Source organism: Enhydra lutris, unplaced genomic scaffold (genome assembly GCF_002288905.1).
Source record: "Enhydra lutris kenyoni isolate GAN:26980312 unplaced genomic scaffold, ASM228890v2 scaffoldscaffold41, whole genome shotgun sequence".
In the NCBI taxonomy this organism is placed as follows: domain Eukaryota; kingdom Metazoa; phylum Chordata; class Mammalia; order Carnivora; family Mustelidae; genus Enhydra; species Enhydra lutris.
The window spans coordinates 6,168,673-6,193,619 of record NW_019154125.1 but is presented as its reverse complement, the minus strand read 5'-3'; the positions used below and the strand labels follow the sequence as shown (position 1 = coordinate 6,193,619).

Genomic DNA, 24,947 nt, shown 5'->3' with positions numbered 1-24,947 from the left:
GCGCCTGACGTCAGGTGGCGGCGCGCGGGCGCGACGCGGAGGGAGCTGCCGGCGGGCGCGCGCGGCCCCGCGGCCTCGGGCGCGCGCGGCGTGCCGGGCGCGCGCAGGCGCTGGCGTGCTGGGGCCGCGGCGGCGGCGGCGGCGGCGGCGGCGGCGGCAACGGCGGCGGCGACGGCGGCGGCGGCGGCGGCGGCGCGGGGGTTGAGCCGTGGTAGTGCGGACGCGCTCGTGCTCGGGAACTATCGGATTAAACTTGAATCGAGTGAAATTACACAAAGGAGCGCCGCTGAGGAGGCGGCCCGGGGACCCGGAGACCCTGAAACTCGCCAGAGCCCCGTTCGCCCCCGGCCAACTCCGCGCCCGTGGATTAGACCCCTGGCCGCGGCCGCCGAGCCAACTCCGGAGCCCGTTTTGCGTTTTGTTTTCCCCTCGGCACAGGACAGCGGAGGAGCCCTACCGACCGACCCGGTGAGTGCGAGAGTTCGCCGGGCGCCTCCGGGAGGGGCGGCGGCAGGAAATCGCTTCGGGCCGGGGCCGGGGCCGCGCGAGGAGTTGGGAGCGAGGAGTTGGGCGTGTGCGGGGCGAGGGGCGAGGGCGGGCGGGGGCCGGGGCCGGCACAGGAGCGCAGCGCCGCCGGTGCCGTGTCGCCGGCGTCGCCGCCCGCGGGGCCCGAACCCGCGCCCCGAGCGCCGCCCGGCGCCCCAACTTTTGCCTGCGTCCGCGGGGCCGGCGGCGGCGGGGGCGCGCGGTCCGGCCGAGGGTCACTTCCTCGCATGTAAATGGCTTTTTGTTGTGCTGCCGGCGTTGGGGGGGGGACGGGGGACAGGAGGGAGCGTGTCTGCGCGCGGGGGAGCGCGAGCGCGTTTCCTCCCGCCGGCGCCGAGCACGAGTTGCCGGCTCCATTCGAAAGAAAAAGGAAGGAGGAAAAGTTGGGCTCCAACTCAAGTGCGAGTGGGCGATGGGCGCGCGGGCGCGGGGCGGCTGAGCGGCGGCGGCGGCGGCTCGGGGACGGCGGCGACCCCCGCCTCCCGCCCCCGCCCCCCGCTCCGGACCGACCACGCCGCGCTCGCCGGGAGCGGCGGCCGCACCGGCGCGAACAAAGTGCGTCCCTCCTGGCGCGGCGGCGCCGGCCCGCGCGGGGACGGCCACCGGGCGAGGTGGGTCGGCGGCGGGGAAAGTGCGCGGGGCGCCGCGTGGGGCGGGGGCGGCGCGAACACGCGGCGCTGGGGGCGTCCGGACCCCAACCCGTGCCGGCCGCGGGCGCGGAGTTGCGAGCCCGGAGCGGGGGGTTCTCGGGGCTCCCCGGCAGCTCCCAAATGCGCGAGGAGGAGAAGAAAGGGAGCGGGGCCGGGGCGAGCGCGGGGAGGCGCGGCGAGGAGGGGACCCCACCTTGCCGAGCTGGCCGGGCCGGAGGCGGCGACTGCATAATAGCGACTTTAACCCCCCGAGGCAATTCGGCTCCCCCACCCCCGACCCCGCCGGGGGTCAGCGCCGGGCGGGGGGGGGTCACCAGGTGGCCCCCGAGGTGGCTCGGGTGCGCTCTGCCCCCGCAGAGATCCGCGGTTCGGAGCGTGAACGGCCGAGGTGGCTGGAGGCCAAGCGGTCAGCGGGGAGAGGAAGGAGGGCGGCGGGGGACGCGTTGTTTGTTTGGCTCGCACCGGGGACTGGGCTCACCGGGGGTGCGGGGGCTCGGGCACCCGGTGGGCTGCGGTGCGGCTGCGTCCGCGCGGGGCGAGCGCGGCCCGGGGGGGTGGGGAGGGCGGCGGATCCCGGGCGGGGGGGGGGGGGGGGGGTCGAGAGGCTCCGGGGAAGGAGCCGCCGGCCCCGAGCAGCCATCATTACCGAGCCGCCTTTCTCCGGATGGCTCTGCCTCGAGGAGCCCCGCGCCGTGGGAGCGCACCCCAAACTCCCGGCCGGCCGCCCGCTTTGTGAGCGCCCCCGTAGAGCGGGCGGCGCGGGGAGTGCTCCTGCTATGGGTCGGACGGTTTTCCCGGAGGTCACTTTTAGAGACTGTTCACGCCTCGATTTTAAACTAGTTTTTTCCCCCTCTTCTGAACAGACAATGGACAAAAGAAAAGTAGCAACCCACATGGAGAGTTTCCTTTTGAATTGCTAGAATTAGATACACTATCCAGCTCTCTACTCGCTAAGTATACTTTTTAGTTTCCCATTGTATATTATCTAGCAATCGATTTAAATAACTTATCTTGAAATATGTCCATCCTCTGGGCTCGATTGCTGGAGTATGTTGAATATTTTAATTTATTTTAAAAGGACTTATGTGAAGGCCCTGATTTTTATTTTCTAAAAATATTAATTTAAGCCGTCTTTGCAGTGGGCATTACCTTTCGAAGAGGTTGAGTGTATTTTCCCCCCAATTCTCTCCCAATAACGAGAGGGGGGAGTACTCACTATACGTAATAATCCAATAGGAAAAAAAAATAGTTCTCTTTATTTCCTCACAGATCCATTCTAACGATGACAAACAAATCTTAGTGACTGCGACCTTAACAGCATGGGAACCTGATTTATCCCAGTTATAATTCTATTTAGATTGTAGTAATGTGTGAGTACTAGGTAATTCTTATTTCAGAAATAACTTGAGCAGTGATTTTATGAAGTTGAATCCGTCTCCCAGCCCCCAGAGTACATCTGTCGCGGAGTGTTTTTGTCTTGCTGTTGCACAACAGAAGCCCTCCAGTCTTTACCCTAAAATGGCAGCTTTCATTTGACTGGGGCCCATTCATTGACAATGATAATAAAGAGGCTGAAAGCTAGATGCTAGGGGCACGGAGCAGTACTCGGTTTGCCTTTCAAGGTGATAATAAGTAGGAGACATTTTATGTCTTCCAGATTTGCTCACGAAAACTTTATTTTCCCTGGAAAAATCTGTACTGTAGAAAAAAAGTTACAAAGTAAACAGAATTTGAAAATGTATAGGGACTTGCAGTAAATTTTAGGAACCAAATTTTCTTATTTTGCCACTAGTGAAAATATGGCATTCTCCCCTCTTGGGTGACCTGATAAAGGGAATAATAGATTTTTGTGAGGCTTGTAACAGGTGAATTTCCTAACCATGACACTTAAGAATTATTTTCCAGCACTGTGTATTTTATAATTTATATTCTCTTGATATGTTCTATTTTTTTTTCTTCCTCTGTGCAAGCCAGTAAATTGAAGCCTGAGGAATTCTAGGTTTTTCAAGATTCAAATGAATTTTTAGGTAAGAAATGAATAATAATAATATAGACTGGAATGGGAATTCCAAACTCTAGTTATATTGGCTTAATCAATAGGTGTATTTTTAAGTTAATTAAACAAATTACTCCCTTTTCTATGTCTTGACATGGAAGTCAGGACAGAAAAATGATACAGGTTGTGTATCATACATGATGGTGATGGTTTAAAAACTCAAACGTTATTTTCTTCTTTGAGGAAAAGATAACTCCTTTTCCCCAAGTTTAAAATACAGAAGTCAAGTTTAAAATGCATCTACTAACTTAGTTTTAAAATAGAACTTCCATAGATTCATCTGTACTTGGTTTAGTTTTTAACCAGTGGGACTTAGAGGACTAGTTCCCAAACTAGTTCCCAAACTCTGTGAGAGTCTTTCTTTTATTGAATTAAAATGAATATTGGGAGGATTACCTTTATAATAATGTATCAAAGAAACGTTACAACTTTTTTTTTCATACAAATACAGTCAATGTAATATTTATAGTATGGTTTTTAAGCAATTAGGTCAAAAGAAAAAGTGTTCTTCATCTGTGGCAGAATACAATTGAGTGCTTCAGTGTATGAGTTGTGTGACCCATAAGAGCAATCTAAGTGCCAAGTTAGAGTAGTTATTTCGGACCTAGGCTTGCAACATTTTATTCCCTGTGCTTAAGAAAGTTTGCTTGTGATAAAGTCACCGTCCATTTATTTACTCTTGTTTCAGTGATCCTCAGTAAGCCTTTTGGTGTATAACTGACAAAAAAGAGGCAGGACTTTCCCTCAGAGAGTTTACTGTCTAGTGGGAGAGAGAGTTCTTCAGGTAACCAGATACTCACATTTAGCTTTTAAGGTTAACTTTGGAGGTAGTTATCTTTCATCCTTTATAATCCATATATGGCTTTTCGGATTTGATAGCAGACACCATGGCCATCCTATAAACATCTATAAATAAGGCATTGCAAGAATAAAAATGCTTAGTCAGGGCTGAGTAAAGTGTGTGACTACAAAAAAAATGGCCCTTAAAGCTTCAGCTTTGTAATAAACTGATTTACTTTCAGTATTCAGATGGTTTCTAGATATAAACATGCACTGAAATAGATATAGGTCACATAGCTAAATTCACTAAAAAAAAAAAAAAAAGATGGCGAAGGAACATTTTGGATGATGTCGAGATGATGTCAGGAACACATTGGCCCTGTGTGACTCTTTTGTTATCTTGTCCATTCTTAATGGACATGTTTATGTATCTTTTAAAAAAAGCTATACTTTTTTATGTCACTAGAAATTTTGAGTTTAGTATAATATCTTATCAGGGTTCTAAAGCCATTAACGCTTTATTTGGGTGATAAAATTTTCCTTTTTTTCCTAGGAAACTTTATTATTTTGCATTGTTTCTTAAAAAAAGCCCTTTGATATTCAAAGATGATGGATGATGTTAAAGTATAAAAGAAATTGGGAGTAAGTGATCACTTCATTTTTCTACAAGAAATAAAAAGATGTCTTGTATTTCAGGTTGGTTTGCAATTATGGCAGGCAGAAGTCCATAGCTGATTATGGTGGGAGTTAGGAGCTAGGAAGGTAATTAAAAATGCTACTGCTGCTCTTTTATATTTTACTTTTATCAATATATTAAAATTCTTAAATGAAACCACACCTCTCTGATAAAAATAATGAATAGAAGTAGGAAATCATCATGATACTGTCAAATAGGAATTTATCTTGTGATCATTAGTGAATCTTTGGATATTTAGAGAGTTGAGGACCTTAGAGAGCTAGCCTAACTTTCTCATTTTACAGATTAAGAAACTAAAGCCCAGAGAGATTAATTAAATGAGTTGCCTCTGGCTGGTCACCCAGTGGTGCAGGGCTGTCTTGGTCATGGTTGTCTTCTTGGTGCCCAGCTTGGTGCCGGTGTAGGGGAGGTACTAGGTTTATTTGTTTGTTTATTTGTTTGTTTTTGGATGACTGAGCTGGGTCTGGAAGAATCTAGCTCTACCTCTTAGGTTTTGATCAAAATCACCTTTGGCTTCAGAATTTAGCACCCCTCTTAAAGGTGTTCTGAAGCCTGTAAAAATTTATTTGTCTCTACTGTGTAACAGTTTGGAGGTTTTTTGTTTTGTAAAACTACGATTATCTGTCTAGAAAAATGCAGAGATAATTATTCCAAGATTTGATTACTGTTTTCATTTAAGAAGCTTGTGTCCATTATCATAACTAGATTTCTGTACCTTTTAACTAATGTTAGGTGACTGGAAACATGATTGTTTTCCCAGTGAAGTATTTTTAGAGGGTTCTGTTAAAAGTAATGTAGAATAGTAATACAGAAGCATAACTTGGTAGTAAAAGGCTGATTGGTCCTTGGGTTTATTCAGTTATGTGAGGTGACTCTTTAGTGGTCCTTTTAGCCCCTAAAGTGGGGTCAGCCTTGGCTCTAGTGGCAAGTGACTCTGGACCACGATCAGTTTTCCTGGTTTGTCTGTTTTCTTGTTCATCCATTCAGGTACTTACTTATTGGTTACCTTTCAGGTGAAGGGTGCTGTATTGGGAATACAGTGGTGCCATAAGAAGACATGGTAGACCCAGACAAAACATGAATAGAGCAACTGCACTGTCCTAGGTGCTGTGCAGTGGGTACTGGGAGGAGTGAGAGCTAGATGGGGGCCCTGGGTTTTCAGCCCTTAGGAAGTGGTTGTAGCACTGCCATCTAAATGATGCTAGAAAAGGAGGGTAGCGTTAGCTAACCTAGAGGGAGGTAGTGTGTTTGAGGTCTACCGAGAGCCACTACATGCGACTCAAGAGACAGGCGGAGGCCAGCTTGGGTAGGGCCCATGGAATACTGAATTTGGGATTTGAAAAAAAGTTACAGAGCTACTGATGAGTGTTAAGCAGTGGTTGACAGGGACGGATTTATTTTCTGAAGAAGATTGGATTAATGGGTAAGGCAGCAGAGGGAGAATAGGTTAGGGGCAGCATCCGGCCTGCCGTTGCTGTGCTCCATTTGATGGGGAAATAATAAGGGTTTGGACGAATTTGGTGGCTGTGAGGATGGAGAAAAATGGACTTGCGTGAAAAGTACTTAGGAGGTTTGATGGCTAGGACTTGGAGGAGAGATTTGCTTTCAGGGAGCAGAAGGTGTCAGGGAAAACATACATATACAAGTATACATACATACACACAATGTTCGGCCAGCCGGCTGGCTGGTGATGCTGTTCACTGCGGCAGGGAGCACCCCATGAGGACCAGATCTGAGGACGGTGCTGGTCTGCTCTTACAGCCTATGACTGAGGTAGCAGGTAACGGACCATGATGCCCTTGCTCAGCTTTCTTTCCATTGCTAGTGGCATTCCAAAACTTCCCCGAAATGATCTGCGAGCTTCCTCAAAAAATGGTGCGTGGTGAGTCGGCCAAGGAGTGCTGGTAAAGGTCTGTGAGATGCAGCGGGGAGAGAAGAGAAGAAACCATTGTTATTTGCCTAAAACATGGCACTTTGTTTGTTACTTGGCTGAGATGTAGCACTTGGAATGAATTTGCTCATCACAGATCGATAACAAGCCTATGGTAAGCAGACTTGGCCACATTTTGTTCTTCTGCATCTCCACGTTATGGTGGTGGCTTTCTCTGGCTAGTTATCTACTGACCAAGGTGCTCAGATTCCCAGCAGATAGCCCGTGGGTCACACTGTGCTCAGTGAGGGGAGTTGGTTGTGTTTTAGGAGCTGCTTGCAGTCGCACATGGGTGTGGTGGAAATGATACAGTACTTATGTAGTTGTGGAGAAAATACCATCCTGCATTAGGATCCTTACCTGTCTTTTAGTGGATGATGTATAACTTTGCTGTGTAAATTATCTTAAAAGCCACTTTGTTCAATTATTATAAAAAGTGGATTATATAGCATGGTTAGTAGCAAATGAGAGATGCTAACTGATAAATCTGGAAAAGCTTCTAATGAGATAAATTATGAAAATCCTGAATGTTTGTCTCAAAACAGTTTTTGAGGGAAGTGTTCAGATTTTTGTGTTTGTTAGTTTATGTAGGAAATGATATTACCCACTTATTTTTGTTATAAATCAGACTTTGATCTTGGTGTGCATGAAGATATCCTTCTTGGGACTCCTTGCCTTTTGGAAGGGGTCTGTTTCAAAGGTACTTTCATTGACATTGTTCTTCATAGGCTTTTCTGGTGGCCACTGTGACATGGGCAAGTCTCCTCAAATTCTTCCGGGCTCCTTTGGGATAGGCAGGATTGTGTGGCTCTAGGGACATAGGCTGATTGTAAGGAAATGCTTCATGTGACAGTTTTACCTCTCGTTCTGAACAATTGTTTGAATAAGTTTAGAACTCAGGAATAGTATGTTTCCTGTGGTGGAAGAGTACACCAGCTGGGCTCGCTTGCTCTACCTCCTGATAAACTGTTGTCACCTACTCCATGCCAGCTTCCTTATTGCACTGTTTCTTCAGCATGGTAGTTTTCAGTTTTTCAAAAATGTTATAAGATGCATTTTTTTTTTGTTTGTTTGCTTGCTCTCATCAACAGTATCTTCTCATAATTTAAGAAATCATTGCCTTCTCAGAGGTGTAGACACTAAATGGAAAGCTGCATGCAGGTTCCTGTGATGTGGGTTTTAGTGGAAGAATATAGAGGATGTTTATTTGTCCTGCCCCCTCCCACCTCCACTCTGCAACGCCAGTGAGCTAGCAGGTTTGAGTTTTCCACTGTGTATCTCATATATGGGGTTGGGGCGGGGCAGGTCAGGCAAAGAGCCACTGTCAGCATGGGGACAGTTGGGACCTGGATTGCCACAGTGAGACTTTGTGGAGGGAAAGGCAGGGAATTAGACACCTGTGTCTCTCTCCCTGGTATCTACCACTTAAAATAGTCAGAGATTTTTACACTGTAGTTGCAGTAGGTCTAATAAAGGATACGGGATACCTTAGTAATCAGTTTTTTCCCCTAGTCCTGTGTCAAGTTGGGGGACTCCTTCAGTTTTTTTAAAGGGCCCACTTTTTTCTCTTTTTATTCTTCTGTAAGATACCCATAACAGAATCTGTTGATAATTAGCAAGTGTGCTATGATTTAAACACACATAAAAACTATCATCTTTGATGTGATACTAAGAGGCGAATGGTGAGAAGGTCCCCTGTAGAATTATAAGCATGCTTTAGTTTCCAAGATAGTTCCTGCCATTGCACTAAGTGAATAATAAAATCAGTTTGAGCATAGGTGTACAATCAAAAATATGCCTTGCTTGGTGATGTATTTTAAGGTGTATGGGTCTAGAAATTACTTCATTTATGGATGGGACTAATATATTGAAACAGTGAAGCCTACATCCTCAAGGTGAACATTCTTGAAACCTCTCTGTTGCAGTATTTCATATTCTTGTATACTTGACCTTGTTTGTGCTTGGAATTTTGCTTTGGCCAATTGCAGGTGTATTGATCTTGTCAGAAAAATCATGCAGACTCATCTTGAGAATTTAAAAATCTTGATTAAATTAAGGAGCTTTATTTTTCTATTAGGTGTGTGTTGGGGGCAGTCAGCTAAAAAGGTGTAGAAATAACAAAACAGCATTACAAATAACAGTAATAACCTTAGCTACTAACCAACAGTTAGTTATGGAGCATTTCCAGTCAAGTAGGCATTATGCTAAGTATTTTAATGGATTGTTTCATTTACCTATCAAAACCTAGGAGATAAGTAGAATTACTTTCTGCATTTATAGATGAGGAGACCTCAGTTGAGAGGTTAAATTGCCCAGGACCTTACAATTCTAGCAAGTGATGAGGAGGAATTTGAATCCAGATTGGCCAGTGTCCAGAATCTGCATGTGTAACTGTCTTGCTCCATTTTGTCCTCAGTAAGCTCTGAGACCATCATTTCTGTCTTAATAGACAAAGGTCTGTTAAAAATACTGGTAGCACCCTGTCATCCTCTGTCATACTCTGTTACTGTGTCCACTCAGTGCAGGTTATTTCTGTCCACACTCCGTTTGGCCTTACTGTATTTGTGGGGCCATATGTCTTGATGTCTGCAGTGACTAGGTCCCATGTCTTTCACTCTTTCTGTCCCTCCTTTGCCATGGAGGTGAGAACAATTGTTCTTATGGTGGTTTTATTCTGTGGTGGCTGAGAACTTGAGTTCTGACATCAGATCAGAGTGAACTGTAAAAGTGGAAATAATACTCCTACCAACTGGGGCACCTGGGTGGCTCAGTGGGTTAAGCCTCTGCCTTCAGCTCAGGTCATGATCTCAGGGTCCTGGCATTGAGCTCTGCATCAGGCTCTGTGCTCGGCATGGAGCCTGCTTCTCCCTCTCTCTGCCTGCCTCTCTGCCTACTTGTGATCTGTCAAATAAATAAATAAAATCATAAAAAAAAATTACTCCTACCAAGTATCCAGGGTTGTGGTGGAAGATTAATGAGATACTTTAGCTAAAGCACTTGGTATAGCAAATGGCATATGTATTGAGTAGTTATTATTATTTTGAATAGTTATTATTATTTGCTTACTCTTAATCATTGAGCTTATCAAACCATGTATCTTGATTTTATTTTTATTTTCATTTTTTTTAAAGATTTTATTTATTTATTTGACAGAGATCACAAGTAGGCAGAGAGGCAAGCAGAGAGAGGAGAAACAGGCTCCCTGCTGAGCAGAGAGCCAGATGTGGGGTTCGATCCCAGGACCCTGGGATCATGACCTGAGCTGAAGGCAGAGGCTTTAACCCACTGAGCCACCCAGGGGCCCCTTGATTTTATTTTTAATTTAAAAAGTCCCCATAACCCTAAATTATGACTGGAAAGATTAAGTGGCCTGCAGTAGTGATCGGCTATACCATTTTCAGTTTTCCCCAGGAACAGACATAAAATTATTTGTCCCTTGTCCTGGTGTATAACTAGACGTTGTTTAGCTAAGGTCTTGTTACTGAGAGGCGGTTGCGAGATATCCCAACTACTAAAAATGACAAATTTGAGGAACTAGTTCTTCCTTTTGAGCTGTAAAATACCCATCTGCAGCCTGAATGGTGGCTGCCTCACTGGCAAACCAGTCATTCCTTCTTTTCCCCAAACCTGCACTTCACCCCAAACGCTAGAGGATGTAATCTTAGGCCATCAGTGGTGTGGGCATGTTCGATCAGTTCTGGAGTATTAGAACTTCCCAGTTCAGACTGGAGGGTTACCGAATGTAAGAATACTCTGGAGCTTTTGGTCTTCAAGTCGCGGAACATTTGTTTCGGCCCTGTCCTCTCCAAATTCTCTTTATTGCTTAAGGAAGAAACAAGGTGGGATCTAAAATGAAGGTAGATTTGGGGCCAGGATTTGGAGTAGCTACAAGTGAATGAGATGGTTCCTTTCCTCTGGAAGGGTAAGGCTCTGGGATAGTTCTCTTGGAATTCCACTGCTATCCAGACTGGCATGACAATGGAAGAGGTGGAGTATAGACAACTATCATTTTTTAAAATTCCATTTTCTTTTCACTTAAAAGCAACTTTACGGGCACAATAAAATGGTCGGGCAAAATGTAAACACTTGATCAGTATGGACGCAGGGAGTTCCTTGTACTGTTCCTGCATCTTTATTGCAAACTTGGGAAGTTGTCCCAAAATCAAAGTTTTTTAAGTAACAGTGACTGACTCTAAGGGCTTGATCTTAGTAGCTAGCCCTTGGCGTGGACTTCTTGTGAGTTCACATTTTGCGAAATTTCTTATTTATATGAACTGTTTTCACTGAATCCTGAAGTAGGATTAATCAAAATGCTGACGTAGAGGGGCATCTGTGTGGCTCAGTCGGTTAAGCATCTGCTTTCAGTTTGGGTCAGGGTCCTGGGGCCCTGGGATAGGGGCCCCACGTGCCCTGCTTCACAGGGAGTCTGCTCCCTCTGCCCCTCTCCCGCTTGTGCGCACTCTCTTCATGTCAACTAAAAAAATAAAATCTTAAAACAACCAAAAAATGCTGAGGTAGGTGAGGGAATGGAGTTTTAGAGATTGTTTAATAAACTTAATAAATTTAATAAATTTGCCCCAAATCACAGCTGTTAAAGGTGGAGTTGGGCGCATTCATTTAGTAGCTCATTCATTTAGTAGCCTATGGCATTAGCCTCTCTGCAGAAGTTGCTTTGGATGGGCCCATCAAACAAACAGGATGTAGGCCTTGGAAGGGTAGGATGAACTTAACCAAGATCTTACATTCCTGTGCTTTGGAGGGCTGCCTCCTGGAAAGAAATTGAGAGACAGAAAGGTGTCTCTTAATGGCTTATAATCAGTGAAGTTTCTTTTCCTCAGATGTTTTATCTTATTGTGAATGCTTTCAACCTAGAAGACACATGTTCGTTGCAAGACTTCCTGGTATCCCAGCCCTGTTTTTGTTTACCAGTCCAAGACCTAGCCAGCATCAGAGTATTCAGCTTGCAACAGAAAGGTGTTCCCGAATGTTCCTTCCCAGTGTTTATCCTAGATGTGATTCACTTAGTTTCTTTTCCTCCTTACTCAGGCCTTGAGTTGCCCAGGCAGGAACCCAGGATGCTGCGTAGGCTCACTTGTTCCTCATAGATGCATTATTTGGGGGAATATGCATCCTCCTTGTAGACTGCTTCTGCTAACACATAAGATGGCAGGCCATCTTCTCCAACCATACATTGCACGGTTTCAATTGGTATAAAATTCAAATGCATTAATCAGTAGACTTGTATGCTTTGGGGTAGATGTGGGTTCCTTTTCCAGAAGATTAAAAAAAAGAAAAGAAAAAAAAATCCTAAATGCTAATACTACTTTGCCTCATAGAAATATTCTATGGTGATATGTTTCTACTTTTTCTTCGTGTTTATAGATTTTTCTTTCCCCTTTCACAACTGAAGAAACTGTTGCCTAGTTTGAGTACAGTGAGCTTCTAGTTGAAACTTAAGTTTTGCCATTTTTTGGTACGATTAAAATTAAAATGTTTGTCTGGATTGTGTTAAGTTTCAGAGCTGGGTTTATCACCAGAATTAGCATTTTAAGTTTTCCGTTTCCCCCCTCATTAAAAACCAAAAATAAACATCTGGGCTGGTGTCATAAAGAACTTTGTGGCCAGTATGGGCTGCTGAGAGCCATGGTGTTTTTAGCTGCTTGGGTGCCGCAGGAGAAGGAAGCATCTGTCTTATGTGCTGTCAGATCCAGTTGTAAGGACACAGTGCAGTAGCACAGTCGGGTGCTTTCCCCACGTGGCTGAGCCCACCGGCGTGGACACTGCTGTAACCGGGTTGTGGGCTGGCAAGTGTGTGTTACAGTGCTGTTGGACTGTCTCTGTGCGGGAGCAAAGGTCATGTGCTATCCAGGGAGCTGCACAGGAACCAGGCTTTTGCGAGCAGAATGGCTGATGTTGGGACCCCCTGTCATAGTCTACAGCTCAGGCTTTTCAGAACCTCGGGAGATGGCCATGTTGTTGGGATTTTCCTTTATGAGTCACTGCTGCAATAGCAACAATAATGTCTTTCCTTAGCAGATCTAAAAAATGACCATTTCTTACCTTTGCGTTCTCTAAAAATGACTGCTTGGGCCAGCTGTTGGCTCCAGTAAGAGATTTGGCTCTTGTTTCACCTGCCAGGGTAGGGGTGAGAAAATGGGTCAGTGATTCAGATGATTAAGGCACGACAGCATTAATTCATATCCCTGTGAAATTTACTTAGGTATTTCTTACTCCCAACGTTGTCCTTCGTGAGAGCAACTCCACCTTGCCCTTTTCTCACTGTTTTGAAACAGTTGTATGGGAAACGATCATCCATTATTCTTGGGGCAGAAAGGCAGCTTTTTAACAATGTTTTTATCTTCTTCTCCTTTTTGTCTTCCCCCTTCCACCTCACCAGGATTCAGAAGGTGTACGAGATTGCTTTGCAGAAATAATGCAGTCATTGGTCTTTAGGAAGAGTGGAGTTTGAGCTGGGCTGAGGTACCTTTTTCATCTCTTTTCTTCAAGGGATTCATAAAATGAGTCCATGTAGGTGATTTTTCAGATTTTATATAGTTATTTTAAAAGTGCACTTGGTAAGATTAGGATAACTAATAAAATAGGTATTTGTCATGCTTTAGAATTGACACAGTCCTCTGGCGTACTTGCTAGAAATGCAGATTCCTCCAGGTCCATCCTAGTGAATTGGAATCTCTGTGGGCAATCTAAAATCTGACTTTTTATCTTGGTGTTTCAGTGTACTCTAAAAAGCCTACATTCAGGCAAATGTGGTAGTTACACAGTGGGCATACCCGGGAAGTAGAAAACAATTCAGAAAAAAGGAAACCCCACTCATATGTACTCACAATATTTTTTGCGACGTTGCAAGTACTGTTACTCTCTTACATGCAGATGAGTGAGGTGTGGCTGCTGTTTGGTGGTCAGTTGATAGAAAAGGCGAAGATGGACGTATGGATCAAGAGTTTAAAAGCATAGTCCGCTTTAAAGGTGGTGTCAGAAAGGAGTGGAGAATAGCTTGTTTGTATTTATTTGTTACATTTGATTTTCCTTCCTGCCATGGAATAATTAAAACTTTGTTTAGTGTGTACTTCTGGTTTACATGGCGCGGGTGTGAACAGGGAACGGGCTGACGTGCAGCCGTGCTATTTTTGGAAAGCCCACTTCAAGCGAGTATCACTTCCAAGGACATGTAATAACTTTAAAATGAGAGTTCTCTCAAAACGTAATTTGGCGAGTGGGTTAGTGCTGTCTTTGAGGACTTGTTAGCAGAGTTCTCTGGAGGAGACTCGAAGCCCGTGTTGAGAGGGTGGAAGAACGCATCCACACGGAGGCTTTTGCTCAGCTGTCCCCTTCCTCTCTGGCTTAGCGCTCACAGTACTCGTCTCCCTGGACCCTGGCACGCAGGCTCCGTCAGGCTCCTGGGCCTTGCGTCCCATGTTCCCGCCGGTCCTCCTTCCTCTCCTTCCTGCTCCCTGCAGACGCCGGCACTCGGGGGTTCCATCTCGGTCTGCTCCCGGGCCTGGTTGAGCCCACAGCCTTGCTCTGGTTTCTGTGTGACGGACTCCTTAATCTGTATTCCTGTTTCCGGTATCTCTCCCGTCCTTCTCTCCGCAGTGTCCCCAGACTGTGTAAATCCTGGCTTCCTAACACCTCCTCCTCCCTGCCCAAGCGTAACAAAAGCCCGAAGCTCCAATCCCAGTTCTTTCTCTTGAGTTCCGGCTGTCCTCAGGCCTGCATTGCTGGCGGTGGTTCCTGACTCCTGGCTCCCGGTCCTGGTCCCGGCCGCTGGCGGCGTGTTGCAGGCTCCTTCTCCTCGGAGGGTGCCCCATCCTGGTGTCCTGGCATCCTGGCTCCTTCCACTACGTTGCACTCTCCCTGACGCCCGCTCGGCTATTAGAGCGCAGTCCCGGGCCTGCTGGGCCATCGCTGTCGTTGTTAGTTGCACTGGAGGAGAGCAGGGCAGGAACCAGTGTCTGGTGGATCCCCCCGCCCCCCAATCCCCTTTCCTGGCCTTTGGCATCTTCAGTCTGTGCCCGGGCTGCCACCGCAGGCATCCCCCTACCCGGGCTGGGAGTTTAGAAGGAGCCGGCTGTGGGGTGCAGCAGGCTGCGAAGCGTGGGCCCCGCTCCAGCTCTGCTCCTCGTGGGGCAGCCTCCGTGACGGCGGCCTCCGCGTGGTTGCTGTTGGGGCCCGATGTTCGTGTGAGGTTACCCTGTGCCTGAGGCCTTGCTGGCCTTCTCGGTGGCAGGTAGCACCTTGTGCTTGGCTGGCTCCCAGGTAGTTCAGAACCTGGGTGGGAAAGCAGGGGGAGAGTTACTCGGGCCTCCTCAAACCCCATCATTGCAGCCCTGGCATTTGATCTGAACGTGGTTTCGCACCGTGGCATTGTTTTGACCCAGTACGGAAGCTGTGTCATGGGTTAATTCAGTGTGTTTGTAGGTTAGCCCAGTAATGTCTGTTTTCTAGGATTGTGTTGGAGGGAAAACTGTTAACACTAGCTCCTGAAATCCTTTGGGAGGGAATTGCTGGCTGCATTGGGCATGACCTAAGTAAGTACTGGAGTGGGTGATGTTAGCATGAGGAACCATTTGGTGACACTGGAATCTAGGCGGATACCTGACTTCTGAGCTCGCCACGAGCACATCAGGCTTTTAGGAATGGGGTTAGAGAAAACTGGACCTGTCCTAATCCATGTTAGAGTGAGCTTTTACATAAAGGGCAGTACCCACGTCAGTTCTAGGAAGGACTTTAATGAATGCAGAGACATGGCCCGTAACGGCGGGGCAAAATTCAATAATGTTTTCAGATTTACATCTCTAAAGAGAAAAATGACAATTTCTGTGGGAGGTTTGCAATACAGTCTTTTTGGTTTTTGGGAATCTGGATGTGCCTACTGAAAGCTGTTATTTCATTAACTCCTTTCAAAGGTAATAGAATTATGAGTATGTAAATCTTGATAATATTTTTGGTGCCTATGACTTTGATGTTTGTGAAGGTGTGCCCGTGTAAAATTATAAGTTCCATGGGAGGTACTGAAATTGTTCTCCAGAGCTAGGAAGTACAGGTTCATCCACATGCGACATTGTGGAACAGGACGGCGCAGTGTATGTAATTGAGTGCTAAAAAGGTGTGATGCTGTCAGTCTGGTAGCAACTGGAAGCAGCAAGTGCAGGACTTGGCAATGGAGGAAGAAATCAGGAGGTCTGACTTGCACTGTCTTTTGGGAGGTTGAAGTAGCTGAGAAATCATATGAACAAAAGCACAGAGACACTGTCAGCCCAGGATCCTGGCAGGGAGCAGACAGGTAGCCCAGAGTAGCTTGCATGGGCCAGCGCAGGGGACTTTCTTCCCAGTGCCCTCCCTGGGAGGACACAGCTGCTGCCATGCACCTGTCCCCTCCCCCTCTCCGTCCCTGAGTCAGTCCTCCATGGCTGAGTGAGGCCTGCCAGGTCAGGGAGGATCAGCGTAGGCCAGGAAGAAAGGAGCAGGGCTGGGATAGACAAGGAGGGTGTGGGCTGTGGCGAAACTGGCAGTTCAGAGTGTTAGATCCTGACTTCCATTACGTGATGGGATGGAGTTGAAAGGTTAGTTTGGTAACATGTGATGGATTGCAGTTGAAGAGGGACTAGAGGCAAAAAGTCAGAGCGGCTGGAGTCGGCTAGCCGGCAGTGGTGGAGCCCTGAGTACTGGGAAGCTGAAGAGGAGAGCTTGGGACAGGGTGAGCAAGGGGAGGGTGGGGTGGGAACCCGTCACTCTAGGAGGCCTGGTATGGAGCTGAGAGTGCTTCGATGAGAACTTAGGTTGGATATTGTGAACTGAGATTAAGAAGTAGAAAACACTGGAGGAGGGTAAGATGTATAAAAAGAAAAAGTGATCACATTAGAAAGGTTCCAAAGGAAAGCTACTTAACTGGCGAATTGTGCAACTTGCAGGTCAAGAAACAGCAAAATACTAAACTGTTTTTGTTTTTTTTTTAAATAAAAGGATCTTATGAAGATGACTTTGGAACTGTTTTCATATGTAGCTTGACTTTATTTTTGTAAATATCCTTTACAGCATGGGCATCCTTGGAATAACGTGACAGTATCCTATGGAATATTAATATTACTCTCTCAGAGTCAAAACAGCGCCATGGCGATTTGATCAGGAGTCTGTAGGAAGGCCATACAAATACAGTTATAGTTCACCAGTTCACTCTAGTTCAACTTTCTTTTAAATGTGTGTGTCTCAACATTAGGAAGGACAGTCTCATGTTTTATATTTCGTCTACTCTATGTGTGGATCTGTTAAAAAGACACATCAGCATTTTCTGGGAGAGAATACAGCAGAGAGACAGTTACAGCCCAATGGAAAGCCGTAAAGGGTATCAGTAGATAATGCATAGAAGAAAATTCAGTTGCCAATAAACATAAACATTTCCAAATTGTGGAGTAATAAAAGCAGATTAAAACGAGATCCTTGGGGCGCCTGGGTGGCTCAGTGGGTTGAGCCTCTTCCTTCAGTTCGGGTCGTGGTCTCGGGGTCCTGGGATCAAGCCCCACGTGGGGCTCTCTACTCAGCAGGGAGCCTGCTTCCCCCTCTCTCTCTCTGCCTGCTGCTCTCCCTACTTGTGATCTCTCTCTCTGTCAAATAAGTAAATAAAATCTAAAAAAAAACAAAACAAAAACGAGATCCTTTTTTCCTCCTTGTCAAATAAGTAAAAATTTAAAACATATTCTTGATGCTGCCAGAATATTGGTGAAGCTTGCACACTCAGTGCTGTCTGAAGTTCAATAAATACAAATATTTTGGAATGAAACTGGGGATTATATGTCTCAAGACATTTATAAATAGCCATTGAAGTATTAACCAAGTATCCTAAGGAAGAATCTGAAATGCAATCAGCTATTATGAATAAAGAGTTGCAGCATTTTTTCTGAGTGAAAAATTGCAAATGGTTTAATTTGTGTTCTATCATATGTTAGAATATTAGGCGAACATCACAAATCATGTTTGTAAAAAATAAAAAGCTTGTAAGAGTAGGGTATAAAATAATATTAACCGTGGTCCCAGTTTTATACAGATTAATTTATAAGCATAGGAAAAGACTAGGGGGAAATATATCAGTTTAAAAACATGAATGATTTCAGGGATTGGCAGTTTTACTTAGTTAAAAGCTCCGATTCCTGAGTTAACTAGATCTGGTTTGAATCTCTAACAGCCTATTGGCTGTTTGACTTTTGGACAAGTGACTTCTTAGCTCTTTGTGACCACAGGCAAGTTTTTTTTTTTTTTTGTTTTTTGTTTTTAAACTTAGACTCAGTTTCTTGAGCTGTAACTAGGAGATGATAATAGTACTTACCTCCTGGGCTTACTTAGATTAATGTAATAGTGCATTTAAAATACTTCACACAGTGCTTGTATCGTTAGCACTCAATAAATGTTAGTTTTTTGGATTGCAGGTGATTTTTATTTTAATCTTTTTGTATTTATTTATTTGACAGAGATCACAAGTAGGCAGAGAGGCAGGCAGAGAGAGAGGAAGGGAAGCAGGCTCCCTGCTGAGCAGAGAGCCTGATGTAGGGCTCTATCCCAGGACCCTGGGATTATGACCTGAGCCGAAGGCAGAGGCCTTAACCCACTGAGCTACCCAGGCGCCTCTAATCTTTTTATTTTTAAAATTTTGAACCAAAAGATATTTTTACAATCAGGAAAAACAATAACCACCACCAAGAAGCTGTCTGGTACCTTATAAGGAAGGATGGACTGACAATTTTTCACTCTTTTGTTGTAGGGCCGGGAAAATCTTCTCAAAACAAAACAAAACAGAACTTGGTTATGTGGCACCTGGGTGGCTCAGTGGGTTAAAGCCTCTGCCTTCGGCTCAGGTCGTGATCTCAGGGTCCTGGGATCGAGCCCCACATCAGGCTCTCTGCTCATCAGGGAGCCTGCTTCCTCCTCTCTCTCTGCCTCTCTGCCTACTTGTGACCTCACTCTCTGTCAAATAAATAAATAAAAAATCTTAAAAAAAAAACCAACAACTTAGCTGGTTATATTTTTTAAACAAATAGTCCCAACTTTTCTCTCTCAGGGTTTTTCTTTTTTCTGGATCACTTAGCAATAATTGGCTTATTTTTTGTATCCCAAAGAAATATTGTTCTGTAGTAAGTTGAATTTTAAAGACCCCCCCCTTTTAAGTTTTCTGAAGTCAAACAAAACAAGAATCATCTTTTTCCTCCCCTTGAAAACAAGTCATCTTTAAAAATATTTCTATAGATGAGATCTGAATTTGGTTAATATTAACTGCATATTTAGCACTCAAATTTCAGACATATTTAGTGCTAGCTTCTGTACGTCTCACCTAATTGTTTAAATATGTGAGCATGATTTTGATATTTGGGAGGTGGAGGAGAAAGCCCTTGAGGTTTTCAAGCTTGAGTTAAAAGGCTTATTGTGTCTTGGAGCAAGCTGATATAAGCTAGTAGGAAGACTTCAGCATCTGGAACTCTTTCACCTTGGAATTGTGTCTTTCTCGTAGAAGAAACACATTTGGGCTGCATGCAGCCTAGAGAAACAGTCTCTGTTTCCTTCACAGGAGGGTAACAGCTTTGCACTTAGAATAAAATAACTTCAAAGCTTTTGTCTCCTTGAAGTTATGTTACCTTGCATTTATCGCACACATTCTTTATTATATCTTCTGTGGCAAACAGAGTAGGGTAAGAAAAGAATGGAGACAAGTTGTTAACATTGTCCCCTAAGTTAATTATGAGTAACAAGTTGATGGCAATATTAAACTTGAAAACCGTAGAATCTGGAATATAAGCAATTACATTTTATTATTACATTTCATCAAATTAAGATGGTATCAGTTGTAAGACAGACCTATTTCTGATGTATTGAAATGTGAAAAAAACAAATGTATGTCTTGGAATTGGTGAAATACAGTGAGTAAAAAAAGCAAGAACCCTTCAGTTTGCAGTTATGTGTAATTTTCAGTTTTGTTTACTGAGTAAAAAGGAGAATCAGCTGAATGCATCTGAAATTGGACCCTAAGCCTCTAATCTTGAGCAGAAAGATTTCACAGTACTGTGTCTCTTTGATCACACCTGGTGCCATCTCTAACCCGCCTTGCTCCGTATGTTGTGAGTGGCCGAGATGGACTGATGAATCCGGTATTTCAGCATGACCCTGCTTGGCTACTGGTCCTAATGGAAGCAGACAGTGGGCAACTTTCTGTAGTGTTAATCTTCCAGACTGCTGTCAACACATTGGGCACCGTGACACAGTGTCACTGAGACTATTCCATAAGACTGAAGCCAACGTCGATTAAAATTCACAGGAAAACAAGAAATGTACTGTTAACCAGGAAAAACCTGACTTGACAGACAATCAGCTGTTTGAGTGTAGATTCTGAGCTTCTTACCAGGCTAGTGCCCACATTTTACATATGCAAAAGTAGTAAAATAAATGGTTCCTGTTTATGAAGAAGTTTAAAATCTAACTACTTGGTGATAAAACAAAAGGAAGGACGCCTTTTAATATTTTTGTATTTTCAGATAATTTAAGAGGATTTTGCATCAGATAGTGGGAGGGCAGTATGTGAAGAATTCAGATCAGGTGGACTTCTCCAGACCCCAATGTGGACCTGTTATAGGGACATCAGAGCTTCCTCTTCCACCAGCCCTAAGAAAGAAAAACTGTAAATAAAATGATGCAGATAAAAATTCCTCAATGGGGATGCCTGGGTGGCTGAGTCGGTTAAGCATCTGCCTTCGGCTCAAGTCATGATCTCAGGGTCCTGGGACTGAGTCCCCCATTGGGCTCCTTGCTTGGTGGGATCCTGCTTCTCTCTCTGCCTGCTGATCCCTGTGCTTGTGCTTGCTCTCTCTCTGACAAATAAAATTCCTTCCTTCCTTCTTCCTTTCCTTTCCCTCCCTCTTTTTCTCTCTCTCTCTCTCTTTCTGTAAAGCTTCCCTAAATGTACAGTTAGAGATTGGAAAGGTAGCATGGCATAAAGGTTAAAGACAAGAGCTCTTGAGTCAGATGACCTGGGTTTAAAACTCAGTTCCAGCACTTAACTGCCTTTAGGACTTTGTTTCAGTTTCCTCACTTGTAAAATGGGGTTCATAATAGTACCTTCCTATTTAGTGCCTGGCACATACTAGGCGTTCATTAAAACGAGCAGTTACTGATATTGTTATGGCTTGCTGTTTCTTTGTAAAGAGAGGATGAAAGTGAGGGGAGTAAAGATTTCAGAGCCCTGATATCTATTTGCATAACAAGGTTTCAAATAAAGACGGTAGCTAAAGGTGTTCTTGGCATCACAATGAGCATGAACCCAACTGGAGAACAGTTAGTTTTAGTATCTTTAAAGGAAAGGTTGGAAGTATGATTGTATCATCATTACCTTTAGAACATTTTGTGAGTAATATCTTGGTCAGGGTTTTCTGGATTTCTCCCTGTGTTACGTGGTTGAAGAAGGAGTGGTTTTAAGATGGCAGTGTGGATTTAGGTTGTAGCCAAGTGTGAGCAGAACAGTGCTTTGTGTAGTGTGATGGGCCTCTCCTGTTTTATCCCATAGATTCCTATATCTTCAGTGATATAACCAAGTACTTTAATGTCACCAAAAAATTACGTGACCATCAAGAAGAACTGAGATGATTTCAAAATTGCCAAATACTGATATTTTAGTCATTGTTTCTAGTAATGTAGATTGAGCCAGTGCTATGTGATGGGGGCTGTTTTATTATATGTTATCTTTTTATCTTTTTTTTTTTTTTTAAATTTAAAGCCTCAGATGGCTTTTTCTGTGTAGCCAGCCCTTTGTCTCCCCTCATTCCTATGGAACATGTCCCAGCTCCGCTGTTTCCTTCCTGAGAGCCTTCTCTCCTGGGGTGGGGAGGGCATAGAAAACTAGAGTTAAGAAATGGGGCAAGACTTTAAGGAGCCTACAGTTGAATTAACTTTCATCTCCTCTTCAGCCTCGTGCTCCACTGACTTCTAGCGTCACCTGTCACAGGCCACCCTCTCAGCTGCCTCCTGGGTTAGGTCAAGTGCGTGTGTGTTCATGTGTGTGTGTGTTTCTCCTCCCCTTCTTGTTTGTTGTTTCACAGCTAGAGATTGTTTCTATGGAAATATTTTAGATTCTAAACAAATTTCAAAAGATCATCAGGGATAAAACTAAATACTGAATTGATACTTGGTGATTGCTTGCCTTAGCCTCTTTCCAGCCATGCTGGCAGCTTTTCACCTTCACGGATTAGGTCTAGGATGTCTCTAAAAGCTTATTACTACCTTAGAGTAAGTGTAACAGCCAGTGGTGTTCTGATGTAGGTACACGTTATCTAACAGGTCTTTTTATTAGTTGCTGTGCTGAGACGGGATATTGACTGATATTGATGAAAGCCAACGTTCCATGTATCTGTCTTAACCCAAACTAGATGAAGACAGCACTAAACCCAAAGGAATCAGAACCACAGGAGTAGGAGTTGACTGTGTTTGGGCTAAGACGATGAGCCGGTGGAACAGCCAGTGACTAAGTGGTTGTAGAAACTTAAAAATACAGCCAGCTGAGGTGCTGGTTGGGTGGCCGTTGAAACCAACCCAAAGGTCTGTGCATGTGAGGGAGTTTGCAAAGTCTCTAGCTGCTGTCACTAGCCATCAGAGGCAGTATAACCTAACAGTTAGGAGCATGGGTACTGGAGTGGGAACCTGGTTCTAATTTAGACGGCACACTGGACCACGTGACCTTGGGAAAGCTACTGAAATCCTCCAGTCTCGGTTTCTGAAGTGAGACCAGTGCCTGGCGCGCGCCGCTAAGCGTAACCATGGGCATGATGACGATGGGCGATGGAGTCGCAGCTCTGGCAGGTCTGTCATTGCCTCCGAAGGTGATGCTTTCCAGAAACGGTGGGCTGGTTTCACAGATCAGAACAATATGTTCATCTGAATCTTGTGCTGAGTGAGGTTTGTGAGTGAGGTGTATTTGAGCTAGAACATAATCCGGTGGAAAGGGAGCACACGTGTACGCAGACGTAAACCGGAGGTGCTGGGGGATCTCTCCTGTGATGGGGGCACTTGGACCAGGTCAGCAGACGAGGTCAACTGAAATGAGAGTCACGGCAAACACATCTTTATGAGCAGCAGCTCTGGCTTAGCTGCTCCCACACAGCACTGTGTGTGGGAGAACCGCTGCTGTCCAGTGTCTTCGGGGGCATGCAGACCTGAGTGCCCACCCAGGCCTCAGTGAAGGGCCGTCATGGTGGAAGAGATCCCAGCCCGGAGAGCCAGTCTTCTCAGTCACATGGGTCCGTTCACCTGTAGAGAGCCGTGTGGTCTGTGCCTGTCTGAGGACTCTGCCTCTGATGGTTCCAAGTAAGCAAAGCCCTCACGGTGCAGTGGGTTGTTTTCCCTCCTGTTTTGTGCATGCTCACACTTGGGCATTTGTATGGGAAGAGAAGGACTTCCTAGTTACAGAGGAGGAGGGTCATCAGCCCAAGATGATCCTGTGGCTGTGCCACATGTGCAGTTGTCCCATTGTGGGTTGTTGGGTCATAGCGTTGTTCCTTCTTTTGTGTAGCTGTCTACATGGTATAACGGGAGTTATTTCTTAATATGGGTTCTGTCTCGGAGAAACTTTTTACCAGATAAATAAAATCTTTAAAGAATGAATTTTATTTGGAAAACTGGGTTCACATGAGAAGGAAACTCTGCTCGTTTGAAAGGTATTTGATTTAGCGACAGCTCCAAATGAACTTGGAAGGAATTTTTAACCTTCCTGGGGATGTTGAAAAGCCAGTTGTCCCCCACTCTTTATGGGAGGAGGCGCCCATCACCACTGTGGCTTGTTTGATTTCTCTGTAAAGGATGTTTACTTTGCTGTGTAGGGTTGTTTTCTGCTCTTGTGCAAATCCTTAAGCCTCTGGTATAGCTGTGCATGGTTGGTGGGGAGTGAGGATCTCTGCTTTCTCTCCTGCGGTGCTGGTTTCTGAGGTGGGACAAGATGAAGAAAAACCAGCTCCACTACTCACTAGTTTTGTATTTTGGAGAATTACTTATTTGCTTTGATGTCATTTTCCTCATCTACAAAATAGAGAAGAGGGGCAGATAATACTTGAGGGGTATTTGTGAGGACTGGGCGGGGGGTGCATGGGTGTGTGTGGTGTGTAAAGCACCTAGCACAGAACTTGGTTTGTAGTGAGCACTTACTAAATGTTAGTTACTCCCCCCTTACTTTAGTGGTGATTTCCCACATGTGGTGTATAATTGGGAAAATACAGGATTTTCTTCTTATAAATATTGCACTTGTTTTAGACTAGGTGTCCCTCCTGATTTCTATGTCGGTGAATAGTTACTGTGTCCATATCACCCCTTGCCTCTTGCAGCTCTTACTTTGGTTTCCTCCTCAACGAAACCATCTATTCCAACTTCAGAGAACAACTGGAATCTATTTAGTCCACTAAGTAAAGCTTTTTATGTTAAGACCTCCTAGCAACAAGCTCCTGAGAAGGTGGAGACTATGGTTTTAGTTGTAAACTTAAAAACAGGATCTCTTCTACTAATCCCTTTCCTATCCAAGCATTTCAGTTGCTGGTAACAGAAATGTGAAAGTGACAAGGAATTAGCCTATAGTCTGAGATCTAGAGTCTCCCAGTGAGTCTCAGTTGTTCGCTCACTTGTCCAGGCAGTGAGGGAGGGACTACTCTAGGGAGGTGTGAACAGACTGGGGCCATCACTGCAACTGGCTTCCACAGTTAATGTGCATAGTCTTAATTCCTTTTTTTTTTTTTTAAGATTTTATTTATTTATTTGACAGAGACAGACAGCAAGAGGGGGAACAAAACACAAAGGCCTGTTTTGATGAGTTGGCTTGTAAAGGTTTTTGTTAAACTCATGATTTTTAATAATGCAGTTACCAAACAGTACAAGGGCCATATGAAGAGAATTATTGCATATTTGTAACCTCAGCAGGTAACTTAGTTTCTTTTGCTTAGAGAACTGGTTATAATCTGGTTATAATTTTGGCCCAAATTCTTCATTTTCTCTTGAGCTAAACTGCATAATGGAAAATAGATCTCCTTAGCACATGTAACAGCACTAATACACTAACTACAGTAAGACTAAGTCAGGCAGTCTTTTAATTTTAGCAGATGTATGATGGAGACTGCCTCAGAATCGTGCACACTTCTAACCAGCGCTGATCTAGCAAAGCACTATTTTGAGCATGCAGTTGGAATACGGGGAGAAGCTCCCTGCACCCGCAGTGAGCTCTCCGCGGGCTAGTTGGGAGACTGTTCAGAGAGTGACCTT

The 24,947-nt window shown here is 45.0% G+C and overlaps 1 protein-coding gene across 1 annotated transcript in view; it reads left to right on the top strand.

Annotated features, from left to right (window-relative positions):
• The first annotated feature begins 212 nt into the window (after positions 1–212).
• LOC111155368 (chromodomain helicase DNA binding protein 7) overlaps positions 213–24,947 on the top strand; it is a 193,872-nt gene continuing 169,137 nt past the window's right edge. Inside the window, exon 1 of the mRNA XM_022515513.1 lies at positions 213–468. The gene's annotated coding sequence lies outside the window, so the exon portion shown is untranslated. The remainder of the gene's footprint in view (positions 469–24,947) is intronic.